This window comes from Hordeum vulgare, chromosome 3H (assembly GCF_904849725.1).
Source record: "Hordeum vulgare subsp. vulgare chromosome 3H, MorexV3_pseudomolecules_assembly, whole genome shotgun sequence".
Lineage (NCBI taxonomy): Eukaryota > Viridiplantae > Streptophyta > Magnoliopsida > Poales > Poaceae > Hordeum > Hordeum vulgare.
In genome coordinates this window covers 278,284,745-278,297,848 of record NC_058520.1, presented here as the reverse complement: position 1 = coordinate 278,297,848, position 13,104 = coordinate 278,284,745, and the positions used below count along the sequence as shown (strand labels likewise).

The window sequence follows — 13,104 nt, the reverse complement described above, 5'->3', positions numbered from 1 at the left end:
GCCCTGATATAGTGTCCAAGATTTTACACAAGCGGTAGTACCGCCCTGGTGAGCGGTAGTACCGCTCCAGCGGTACTGCCACCCACTAGAGTCGGCCATCTTCCACTTTTTTTTCTCTAGTGTCGGGGGGCATTTTTATTTTGTTGATTGAAAGTACCGCCAAGGGGGAGCGGTAGTACCGCTTTCTGCCGGGCCCAATTGCACCTAATGTTTCTCTCTGGCATCCTACCTCCCTCCTGGATGAGCGTAAGTATGACCCCTACTGGACGGTAGTACCGCCCCAGGGGAAGTAGCCCTTGGTGCACGGTACTACTGCTTAGTTGAGCCAGTAAGGGGCTGGTAACGGCCAGATTCCCCCGCACTATAAATAGGGGTCTTCTTCCCTGAGGACATCTTACCTTTTCCCTCTCCAGCTCCATTGTTGCTCCAAAATATCAAACTTGCCCGATCTCCCTCCCTAGGCATCAACTCTTGTTGATTCTCTAGGGTTTGGAGGAGAAGGCCCTCCCCCACACTTCCACCAACAGAAAAGTTGTTCCCCCATTAATCCTTCACGGATCTTGTTACTCTTGGGTGTTTCAACACCCTATACGGAAGAGGTCACCTTAAAGCCATAATCCATTGTGGTGAAGCTTCATGGTCTTGTTGGGAGCCTCCAATTAAGTTGTGGAGATTGCCCCAACCTTGTTTGTAAAGGTTCGATCGCCGCCTTCAAGGGTACCACTTAGTGGAATAACGGATCTCGCTTTGTGTGAGGGCGTGAGGAGAATACAGTGGCATAAGTGGCATCTTGGGGAGCATTGTGCCTCTACGCCGCTCCAACGGAGACGTAGTTCCCCTTCTATGGGAAGGAACTACGGAAACACATCCTCATCTTCATCGGTTCCACTTGTGGTTATTTCTTACCTTTACGTGTATTTCCTACTTTCTTCTTATTGTTATTGTTAGCATTATATAGGTTGCTCACTTAGTTGCATATCTAGACAACCTATTTGTTGCTAAATCTAATTTGTTGAAAGAAAAGCTTAAAATTTGTGAATTGCCTACTCACCCCCTCTAGTCAACCATATCGATCATTTCACATGTATATAGGACCAAAAACTATTTTTACCAAATACTATTTTAACCAAAAAGCATTTATTAAATTTAAGCTTTCAAAAACTCCGGAGTGGGATTTGTTCTACAAGTCCTCAAATTAGGGAAGTTGTTTTGCCCCAAATATTTTTTTGGATTGCATTATCAAAAATACTTCCCAAACCCACAAAATTATTATTTTAGAAGTTATTTTTCTATTTTATTTAAATACCTTTTTCTGAGGGCAGAAATGGTCTTTTACAAAGAGAGATTATATTTCTTGCCTTCAAAATAGCTGATAAAGTTTAGGGAAACTAAGTGAACATATATATTCCATATAAAAGAGTTTCAACACATGGAAATGTTCAAATGTTGGACAAAACCCTTGAAAATCCTTTCTTCCTATTTTAAGGTTTTGGAATATTTCAATAAGAAATACTATCAATAAATCCTAGTAAAATTTTAGCATTTCACATATGATATATGTGATGATCTTGCCAAGATTCATCTCAACCAAAGTTGATTTGATTCAGCTATATATTCCAAAACCCTATCTACCCAGATCCAAATTTGAGCATCCCTACATTGCCAAGTGTCTCCAATTGTGCTCCAATTTTGTGGACATGTTTTGGTGCTCTAATAATGCATCCACACCAAGTGGTGCGTCAAGCAGAATAGATGAACTTGTCCATAACCCCTCAAAACCTTCTTTGTTCATTTCTAGAATTGAGAAACTTTGCATTGTGCATACCGTGCCGTGAGGTCGTGTTAGGGCCGGTTTTTCTGGGATTTTAAATTCCCAACAAAATGGCCCTTGTGCATACCGGCCCAAGGAATACTGTTAGATGGTACATAAAACCTTGATACAATGTCCAAGAAAATTACAAGTTTGAATTACAAGACCAAGATGGCCTATGGAGTACATAAAAATGTTTCTACTGGTTGATGGAAGAAGCGGTCCCGGGATCTCCAGCATCTATGCGACTCCATTTCCCACCAGAACAGCTGAGTTGAATAATTCCTATCTCACACGGCTGCTGTCTTCAGTGCCTAGATTCGGGGGCAATCGTGAGGATGCTCTTCTCCAAATGTGCAATCTGGCCTAAACAATAGCCAGGGACAAGCCAGTGAGTACTTTGAATGTACTCGCAAACACCATGAAATCAGACATAAAGTAGCTGGTTGTTAATATGCACTTGAAATGATTCAATTATATTCCGTTAGTCATAATCCAACTTCTTAAGTGCAAGCAAACATGTATTTTAACCACACTGGTAATTTAATAAGAAATCAAAGAAGAAAGATTAATTAGAACATCGGGCGGCAATCCTCTCGAATTTTTCCAAGAAAAAGGAAAGAGTCCGATCGGGTGTCTAGAGCGACGCCTCAAAAGGATAAGATATAAAGCATGCCTCAGTCGGGCATCTTAGCGACACCACATAAAGGGATTATATGAAATATTAACAAGCATGCCATAGTCGGGCGTCTCCGCGACACCGCATAAAGGGACTATATGAAATAATAACAATGAATATCCAGGAGGTAGAACCGTCCAAGGGATATTTAACATTCATGTATCATAAAGGTTAGTCCATAGTAAAGTAATAATTATGATCATCCACCATATTTCACGGTTTCCTCATCGTTAAGTTTACTTCCTCCAAAGAACGATACCGAGACTGACACTTGACCTGTCAACCAGTCGTCCTTGATCGAGGATAGGACTACTCGAATAGTTTTGACTCTATAGAGGGTGTACTCTTTACCCACCACCTACAGGTTTCAATAGTCACTCGGACTAATCCGGTGTACGGTATCTCAGAAGTTAACACTCAAAAGGATCAAACACCCATTTTCCCCCGTGAAGACCGAACTCACTAGGGCTACCCTGCCAGGGAAAAACCATAAGACGGGGAGGCTGCAACCTCGACTAGCACATGATCGAATTTATACCGCACACTAGAAGGGGAGAGCTCTTCCCCTCTTGGTCCCAGACCGGAAACACCCATGCCCCCTGACCCGATGACTGGTTTTATTCTAGTGCCCCGGAGATCTTCATACCGGCCCCTCTACTTGGTGTGTACCTGATAATAGGTCTACGACTTACTGAACCGCATTCCCTTTCAGGAAGACATGTGGCAGCACGAGAGGGTAAGGTGACACACTGACAAGACTCGATATCCGGTCGACTTAGGAGGTTTAAGTTATTCCCTGCATGATTAGCACAACAAAAACTTTTCATGATTAGAATCCCCAACTTTCATACACCAAGATGGCTTAGTCACCATCCTTGTCCTACAAGATGTCAGTCCCCAAGGCCGTGTCTTTCCCAGATAGCGACTCTCCTCGGATCCCATCCGATAGGCATTCGTGGGAGAAAGGAGTGACTACTATCACATGCATCTCAATATGCAACAAAAATAATTCCTCACCATGTACTCATGTGCATGATCATATCACCACATAAAATATCATCACTTGTTCCAAACATAATGATAACATTCCTCCATCACAACAATTCACACACAACCATAATATATCCAAGTACAGGATGCTTGCCTTCCAAGTGTAGACAGGTAGGATGGATTCCAAATATTTTGGAAGTTTTTACTCCTCTGTCAATATCTTATTTTAGAAAATATTCTAATTAACACATAATTTAAAAACAGTACAAAAAGCTGTCTTAGGAAATTTACAAAGAAATACTAAAATAAACTATATAAAATTGGAAAGAGGTGAGAAAAAATCAACTCATTCAGAGTTTTTATTTTAGAAATTAGAGCTAGTCAAAGATTGGTCAAAGCTCTATTTTAAAATAATCTAGAAAAGGGAAAACACTTCGGAGGGAAATACATAAGTGCGAGGAGGAAACGTACTTCACAGAAGGCGTGTCCATTTTATCCAACACACGCGTGGCTCGCGAGTCACTAACAGACTGTCAATTGGGCCCACTGATCAGGTTTGACCAGTCGCGTGCGCCTTCTTCCTCCTCTGGCCGGGCGGTGGCGGGGTTCCAGCGGTCGTCGCCAGCGATTGGCGACTTCTGGGTTTCTTCCGATGGCGGGAATGGGATCCCCGCAAGCTACTGGTCCTCTTGGAGGTCGAAAGGGCCGCGAAGACGGAGAGGGTCGCCGGTGGCGAGCGCCGAGGCGAACGGCTATTGCGGGAGTAATGCGGATTCGACCTACAGTGGATCCCAATCATGTATGAGTGATGGGATGGCTTGATGGGGTGAGGGTGGTTCAACTAAAGGGGAGAAGGGCGCAAGATTAATCCTGCTGGCCTCGAATTTCACTAGGGAGGCAGCGGCCGAACTCTGACCGGAGATGAGGAAGATGGCCTCCCCCGGTTGATTGGTTGCTAGGGTAGCTTGAGAGCGGTAGGATTTATGATTCGGAGGGTCTGGGCGAGCTTGGGGTCCTATTTATAGCGCGGGCGACATCGCTTCCTGGCGGCAGTGGATAAGAACTACGACTACTGCACGGGCGACGTGGCGGTCGACTGGCGGGGACCAGGCGCTAGCAGTCGAGCTTGTGGATGAGCTCGAGCTAATCTAGGGGGAATCTCACGCGTGTCTCTGGCTTGGGCGATGCTGCCATCGCCACGGCATGCTCTGCTAGCATCGGTGGTCAGCACGGCTGAAGTGGCTCGGGCGCGCAGCAAGGAGGGAGTCAGTGGTGCTAGTGAGGGGAGGCTGTAGGCTTCCACTAGGGGGGGGGGGGGGGGGTCACTGGAGCACTGCAGTTCGGCGCGATGACTCCCTATACATCACGTGCAAAACGCACGCTCCGGGCATGCTCTGGGCAGGCACGACAGGTGTTCGACCAAATGCCGATGCATGCCAGAGGCGTCCACTACCTATGAAACTTCACAGGACTAGGTTGGAGAGCTAAAGGGGCTCGAGGGACATGGTGGTTTGCATGCTGGAACAATCCCATAGAGCAAACTAAAACCATGTCAAATCTAGCCAGACACACAAGGTGCTCGACAAAATGCCATGGGCATCTATATGGATTTGGTGGTCACCAAAATTCCCAGGTTGAGGTCTCTTTGGAAGCTAAGAATGATGGCATGGTTAGTTTTCTAAAAGCAGGAACTTGCTAGTGCATTAATTTGAGAAAAGCATTTTGGGTAGAAACTTCAGGAGGTTAAAACAGGGGCTTAAACTATGCCACTCGAGTTGACCTCTTGGACTTAAGGTTTTGGTAGGGCCTACTATCAGCAGTAAAATCTCAAGAGAGTTGGGGCAAGATAAAACATGGTTGTAGTACAAACTGCAAAACTGGTCCAAAACAGAAAAGGGGTTGAGGTGCTCAAAATTTTATAAATACCAACGTGGTTTTTTGCATCAAAGTAATGTACACACCTCCCTTGAAATTTCCCAATTTTTGTATAATTTTTGAAATAGTAGATCCAGTGGTTGTAGTTCAAAACACCAACTGGACCAGAATAGAAAAGGGATTGTTTTGCTAAAATTTTCCAAAACACATAATTGGGTTTTTGCATGGATGTGATCCAAGGATATCACATGTCACCTACAAATTTTTATAGAACTTTTAAATGAAGTTATCAAATGGTTGCAATGCAAATGAGGTCATTAAAGGATTCAAAAACTATTTTTGAATAAATGAAACCTAGAAAACTATTTATAAAAAAATCTCCACTGGAACTCTCAAATGCAAGGGAAATGTTTTGAGGAAAGCACTCAAGTCTCACCATATTTTCCAAAAACTCCAACTTGGGGAAAGAAATTTTATAATCCAGAGAAAAGAAGTGGGTCTGAACTCAAGAGAAAACCCAGAAATAAAAATTTGAATATACATGGTCAAATTTATATAAATAAAATGATGGCTAAATTTTTGGGGTGTTACAAACTGTACCCCCTTAAGAAAAATCTTGTCCTCGAGATTTGCTAAGGACGTAGCAAAAATATTTACCCCTACCACACTACAATATCAACACGAAAATAAATACTCTATATAAACAATATGATGAGGTTATAGTGAGAAAACGATAATTGGTGCAACCCAAGTGTGGTACTGGTGCTACAGATAATATCTATGGTTGGGCAATCGAGACGTTTCTACTTAAGGCTACGACAAATTCGGAAAAAGAAAGATTTCAAATTCTGAATGGTGCTTGTCGTACCCAAGTGCATAGTGTTCTGTCTCGCTGACAGGTGGACCCAAGGCCCAATGTCAGTCTCTTCTTCTTCCTCCGGCTCCCTTCTTCCTTCTCTTCATGTGCTTTTCATGCTTTCTCCATTCGTGGATTCTAGGGCCGTACTACGGTAGTGCGCGACGTGCTACTGCGGGCGCAACATGCACTCATCTCGCGGGCTAGTGCGTGTTAGCACTGGTCATGGATTAGCCTCCGAACACCGGCGATCGAGCAACGAGGAGCGCTGGTGGACTTCGCCCACTGTACACCAAACTCGAGCTATAAAAATGACTGCGTCATTCCTCTCTTCTACCTCACACCTAGCCTCACACCTAGCCTCACTCCTCCTTCTTCGTCCTTCTTCAGTTCTGCTTGCAGGAGCTGGAGGCGAGGCTTTAATGGTGGACGAGCCTCTGGGGTGGCTGACGATCCTACTGGCTAGAGGGATGGCGACATTGATCGGGCTCTCAATGCTCCTATGCGTGCTGATCCAAGATGATCATTACGACACTGCTGCTTGAGTAGGGGCTCTCCGCGGCGGCAGTGACCATGATGACTCGATGTCTACAATGTGCATGAGTGGGGGCTAGTGTGCTAGCAGCAACGCTGCAAAAATAAAACCTCCACAGAGGTTTTCCTCTCGGGGGAAGATTGTGGTGCTCGCGAGGCGATTAGCTAGGTGTTAAGCGTGTGCGTTGTTCTTCTCTTAGTGCATTTGCAGAGTGACTGTGGTTGTGAGCCGGTTGTCATGCAAATAAAATTCATGTTGGAAAAGTTTTGCTGCACTGGTTTTATTTAGAAAACTATCACATGAAGGAATGTTATAAGAAAAAAAATACAAAGAAAAATCACAGCAATCACACAATTGAAATCATAACATATGCATATGAAAAATTACAAGCAAGGCACAATTATTACATCACACAATCAAACGCTAGGCTAGCAGATACAAACACGGCGTTCACAGAACACGCAAAATCTAACGGCCATGAGAAAATATTTCCGTCATTGGAATATCTCCTTCGTCCTCAGGGCGTGCGGTTGGAGGACTCGCAGAATGCGCCTTGCTGGGTCTAACCTCAGAGGTTCGCCAATGGCGATCTGAGGATTTTGGACAACGAGGCCTAGGAGAAAATCCATCACTTGCTGGGTCAAACGCTCTTGAGCGATGACATACTGCACTAGCCTGATCAACACGGGGACTCTCTCTGCACGGGTGCCTTGGAAATATGCTGCTTCTCCGGGCGTTGCACGACTCGGAAAATAACAATACCCCCTTTCATTGGCATATGGCACTGCAAATCGTGAGGCGAGAAATCGGTTCGTAGGTAGCAACCTCTATGGCAATTTTCATGGTAGGCATAGATTTCCCGCTGATACAAACTTTCGTGGGGTCTTGGTTACGGTCCACTCGGAAAATGTGCACAACTTCCCAATATTTCGAAGTGGTGGAAGTGATCCTCGATTTGAACAACTCATACTGTGGTTGGTGGGGAGAACCCATGGTACTGCGAGTAAAATCCCACAATATCTTAACAGAACTCTCGGGAGGTGCATCCGGATTTCTGAGGTAACTCCCTTCGGGTGGCATGTCAAAAGGCTGGGAAGGCAGTGCACAAGGCGAGGAATGCTGGAAAAAGTCACTGGGTGACTCTTATATAGGAGTGGGTTAGGGCACATGCTCTGGGTTGGGTTGGTCTCGGCAGTTGGCTCCACTCTAACGTGGTTTGGTCAAGGCCACAGATAAAAGTCCACAAAATGTGACATATTACTCTGGTGGTCGGCTGGGACTGGCTTCCAGTGGTTACGTCCAACTATAAGCTATATGGCCAAGTGCATACACATATGGCCACCAATGGTACTATGAAAATAATTGCACACAAACAATCTGCCCATTTATTTGTGATAATACTAGCTCTAATATTACAAGCATAGTAGCACTACGGTAGGGTTATGGTTAGTACACTTCGTTTACATCCAGGTGGGCGGGTCTCGCAAACGTCGAGGCTATTGGAACCGCGACGTCATGGTTGCTCGGGGAAGAAGGCGGGGCTACAAGACTGGGGTAGCGGTGGTGTCCATTGTGGGGTGTTGTGGCTACTGTCCTGTTGGAGGAAATCCCCAAAATGCGGCGAAGCTCCTGAGGGGAGATAGGCACATGATTCGGTTCGGCAGCAGGGTTAGACCTGAGGAGCTGAATCGGTCTCCCAAACAACACTACAGGGTTGCTAGCGTTGGGCTCCGCTTCCCTCCTCCTTGGGTCAAGACGAGCCAGCTCTCCACGAGCTGCATTCAGGTCGAGGGTGACCTACTCGTATAGTGCCTCTTGCGCTCTCATGTAGCTCACAAGATGCAATAGGACGAGGTCGGTCTCATGGTCTCCGTTGGGGACTTGGAGCATCCTACCATAACCTTCACGACTAGGGTAGTAGTAGAACGAGCGACAGTTAACTCTTGGCGACAAGTGCGAGAGTTGAACTATTTCCTCTCGAGATGCTAGATGGATGGCTTGTGGCTTGTAGGAAGTTGATCTTTCGGTGAACCGATAGGGGCGCTCTTGGGTGATACTCCTGCCGTAGATGTGTACCGTGGCCTAGAATCGACGGATGGCATCACTCGTGTGCTCTTGGTACACAACATACGCTGGAGGCTCTTCCATAGCAAAGGCACGGCGGGTTAAGTTGGCAAGGATGGCAACAAAACCTCCTTGTTTAATACCAGTGGTCTCATTGTGAACAATAGGGCCTGGCATCCCGGAAGGCTGTTGTGGCTGTGATGTGCGGCGTTGGGGCAATCGTTCCCTCTATAGAAAATGAAAATGGAGTCTTCCCTCACACGCTTGCGAAAAGGACAACTTAGTCATTGGTCACAGGCATGTGACCACAGGTCTAGTCTGATAGGTTGGGGACCAACTGCCGAAAGGTGTCGGTTAACACTATTTAGGCTACTGGTTAGCACAGGCTTGGCTATGGTTATGGTACTAGCGGGCTTGAGTGGTTACATAGGGTTTATTGACCCGGCTAAGATAGGATTAGCCAATGGCCAGCCTGGCTCTGATACCAAGGTTGTAAGGGCCGGTTTTTCTCGGATTTTAAATTCCCATCAAAATGGCCCTTGTGCATACCAGCCACAGGAATATTGTTAGCTAGTACACAAAACCTTGATAAATGTCCGAGAAAATTACAGGTTTGAAGTACAAGATAAAGATGGCCTATGGGGTATATCAAAAAGGTTTCTACTGGTAGAAGGCGGAAGCGGTTCGGGGTTCTCCAGTGTCTATGGGATTCCATGTCCCACTGGAATAGCTGACCTCGATAATTCCTATCTCACATGGCTGCTATCTTCGGTGCCTAGGTTCTGGGGTTATCGTCAGGATGCTCTTCTCCCAATGCGCAATCTGGCCAACACAATAGCGCGGGACAAGCCAGGGAGTACTTTGAATGTACTCGCAAACATCATGAAATCATACATAAAATAGCTGGTGGTTAATATGCACTTGAAATGATTCAATGATATTCCGTTAGTAATAATCCAACTTCTTAAGTGCAAGAAAACATGTATTTTAACCATACCGACAATTTAATAAGCAATCAAAGAAGAAAAATTAATTGGAACATCGGGCGGTAATCCTACCGAATATTTCCAAGAACAGAAAAATAGTCCGATCGGGTGTGTGGAGCAACGCCTTCGAGGGATAAGATATAAAGCATGCCTCAGTCGGGCTTCTTAGCAACACCAGATAAAGGACTTATAATAAATAACAACATGCAAGCCATAGTCGGTCGTGTGAGCGACACCACATTAAGGGATTATATGAAATAATAACAAGCATGCCATAGCCGGGCATGTGAGCGACACCGCATAAAGGGCTAATGTGAAATAATAAAAATGAAAATCCAGGAGGTAGAACCGTCCGAGGGATATTTAACATTCATGTATCATAAAGGTTAGCCCATGAAAAAATAATAATTATGATCATCCACAATATTTCACGGTTTCCTCATGGTTAAGTTAACTTGTTCCAAAGACCGACACTCAGACCGACACTTGACCTGTCATCCAGTCGTCCTTGACCGAGGAAACGACTACTTGAATTGTTTTTAATCTGTAGAGGGTGTACGCTTTACCCACAACCCACGGGTTTCAATAGTCACTCGGACTAGTATCTGAGAAGTAAACACTCGGAACGAGCAAACACCCATTTCCCCCCGTGAAGATCGGACTCACCGGAACTACGCTCCAGGGAAAAATCATAAGACGGGGAGGAGCCAACCTTCATGCCCCGTGACCCGATTACTGGTTTTATTCGATTGGCATGGGATTGAATTGATACCACACGCTACAAGGGGAGAGTTCTCCCCCTATCGGTCCGAGAACGGAAACACCCATGCCCCGTGACCCGATTAATGGTTTTATTCGAGTGCCCCAGAGACCTTCATCCCGGCCACTCTACATGGTGTGTGCCTGATAATAGGTTTACGACTTACTGAACCACATTCCCTTTCAGGAAGACATGTGGAAGCACGAGACGGTAAGGTGACACACTGACAAGACTCGATCTATGGTCGACTTAGGAGGTTTAAGTTATTCCCTACATGATAGACACAACAAAAATGTTTCACGATTACACACAGAATCACTAACTTTCATACACCAACATGCCTCCGTGACCATCCTTGTGCTACGAGATGCCAGTCCCCAAGGTCGTCTCTTCCCGAGACACAGACTCTCCTCGGATCCCATCCGGTAGGCATGCATGGCAGGAAGGAGTGAGAACTATCACATGCATCTCAATATGCAAGAAGTAATAATTCCTCACCATGTAGTCATGTGCATGATCATATCACCACATGATATATCATCACTTGTTCTAACATAATGGTAATATTCGTCCATCACAACAATTCACACACAACCATAATATATCCAAGTTCAAGATGCTTGGCTTCTAAGTTTAGATAGGTAGGGTGCGCTCCAAAACTGTCGGCATTCTCGGAACTGGGGTACCCAGACCTGCCTGCCTGCGGCCCAGGGCGAGCCCACCTCATCGACACGCGGACGACTGGAATGGCACCTCCCGGAACAAGGCCCTCGCGAGGGGCCAAGCCTCACGAGGAGGAGCAGCGCCAACACCCGCGGGGTCCTCCTTAGGACCACTCCTGAGCGGCGGACATTCCGAGGCAGGGCCGGGCCTTAGGAGTCAAGGGTGACGACAGGAAAGGACAGGCAAGCAGCAAATGGCAGGCCAGGGCAGTTTCCCCTTGAGTGAAAAGAAGGTGGGAGCGAATCAGGACTCCAAAGGCAGCTCCTAAAGGTTTCCCTTCCGGTGCAACAAGACCATGGTCGCCCGCCGGCAGGACGGACGTCATCCATGTGCTCACCTATGTGGCGCTGGCAGCGGCTTTGCAGGCGAAGACCAATTTTGGCAGGGGAAGCATGTTCCCTTGTATCCCACCAAAACTGGCCGTTGTGGGATCCCTTCCCGCCTATGATAAGGGAAGAGGACCCTGGCTTCCACTATAAATAGAGAGGGTAGAACACTTGGCAGGGGGATCAGATCAAAAAAACCCTAGAAAAACACACCTAGCCATTTGGCCTCCGGAGGCCCGAGAGCACTGTACTAGTTCATCCATCAACTACCGTGAGAGGCAATCCACTAAAAGGAGTAGAGTTTTATGCTTCGCAGCGGCCCGAACCTGGGTAAACTACTGTGCTTTGTGTTCCCCTCACCTTCGAGTGAGTTCTTCGATGTTTCCATCGAGTAGCGGGCCAGGTTAGGTCGAGCAGAGAGAGATCACCGTACACGCCCCTATGTTCGAATCCTTAGGGTTTTGCGGAGCACGAAATCCGACATTTGGCGCGCCAGGTAGGGGGCGTGTCTAGGTCTCCCCCAAAGTTCGGCTCACCGAAACTAACCGCGTCCATGGCGGGGAAACGACGAGTCTGCGCGGAGAGACCTGCTGCCCGCGTGTGGAGACGGTGTGGGCAGGCCACGATGCCGAGCTGCCCCCATCCACCCCGACGGCCATGCTGGACAGACTTCAGGAGATCGCCGGGGTTTGCCATCTTCACCAACCGTCAGTATCCCCGCGTCGCCCCGACTCTTCGGCACGTCCCGCTGGCCCCTCCCCTCATCCGAGCTTGACAACACCCGATGCACAGGCATGTCACGCTGCTGGTGGCATATGAGCTCAAGCGCCAGGGCACCGCACGTCATCACAGCGTCAGAGGTCACACATGCCACCTTGGGCTCTCCGCTGCCGGCGAAGCCCGACATCATCCCCGCGCGAGCCGTGTCCGTCAGCCCGCACCGTTGGGACTTGCAATAGAAGGACCGCGCGGGCGCACCTCAAACCTCCATCAGGACTCGCCCCCACAGGGGATCAAGCGGGGGCAGATGGGGGTGCAAGCTCGGCTTCTCTTGGATGGCGTCATCCAGCATTCCCCGACACGCTTCACTGAGCAGGGAGAGAATTCCAGAGGCCCGACAACATCAACCCTCGGGGGCTCATGTGGGATGACAACAACCATACCGGCACACCTACACACCATGGAGGAGACCACGTGGGACATCACTACACTAGGAGGCACGAGCTCGACCCCACGGACTGCCCCCGCACGAACATGTATGAACAACGCTATGGGCGTGATCCAAGGGGTGGCTCCGCGAGGGTGCCCAACGCGGGTACGCTCGTGGGGCACACTTGCTAGCTAGGAGCTTCCTTAGGCAGGTGTGTGGGTTTGGGGATCGAGGACCTCTCGCCTTGGACAGGGTGGACGCACCCTCATGTCCAAGTCGAGGGGCCCGAGCATGGGGACGGATGGTGGAACATACGCCCATGTTCCTAGGCCAGACGAACCCAACCTGGG

The 13,104-nt window shown here is 47.5% G+C and overlaps 1 long non-coding RNA gene across 1 annotated transcript; it reads right to left on the bottom strand.

The window, feature by feature from the left end:
• Window positions 1–1,895: 1,895 nt before the first annotated feature.
• LOC123443655 lies at window positions 1,896–4,769 on the bottom strand. Its single transcript, XR_006630757.1, has 2 exons — window positions 3,951–4,769; window positions 1,896–2,176 (listed from the first exon to the last, which is right to left on the bottom strand). It is a non-coding gene; the product is annotated as an uncharacterized LOC123443655 (long non-coding RNA).
• Window positions 4,770–13,104: the final 8,335 nt, after the last annotated feature.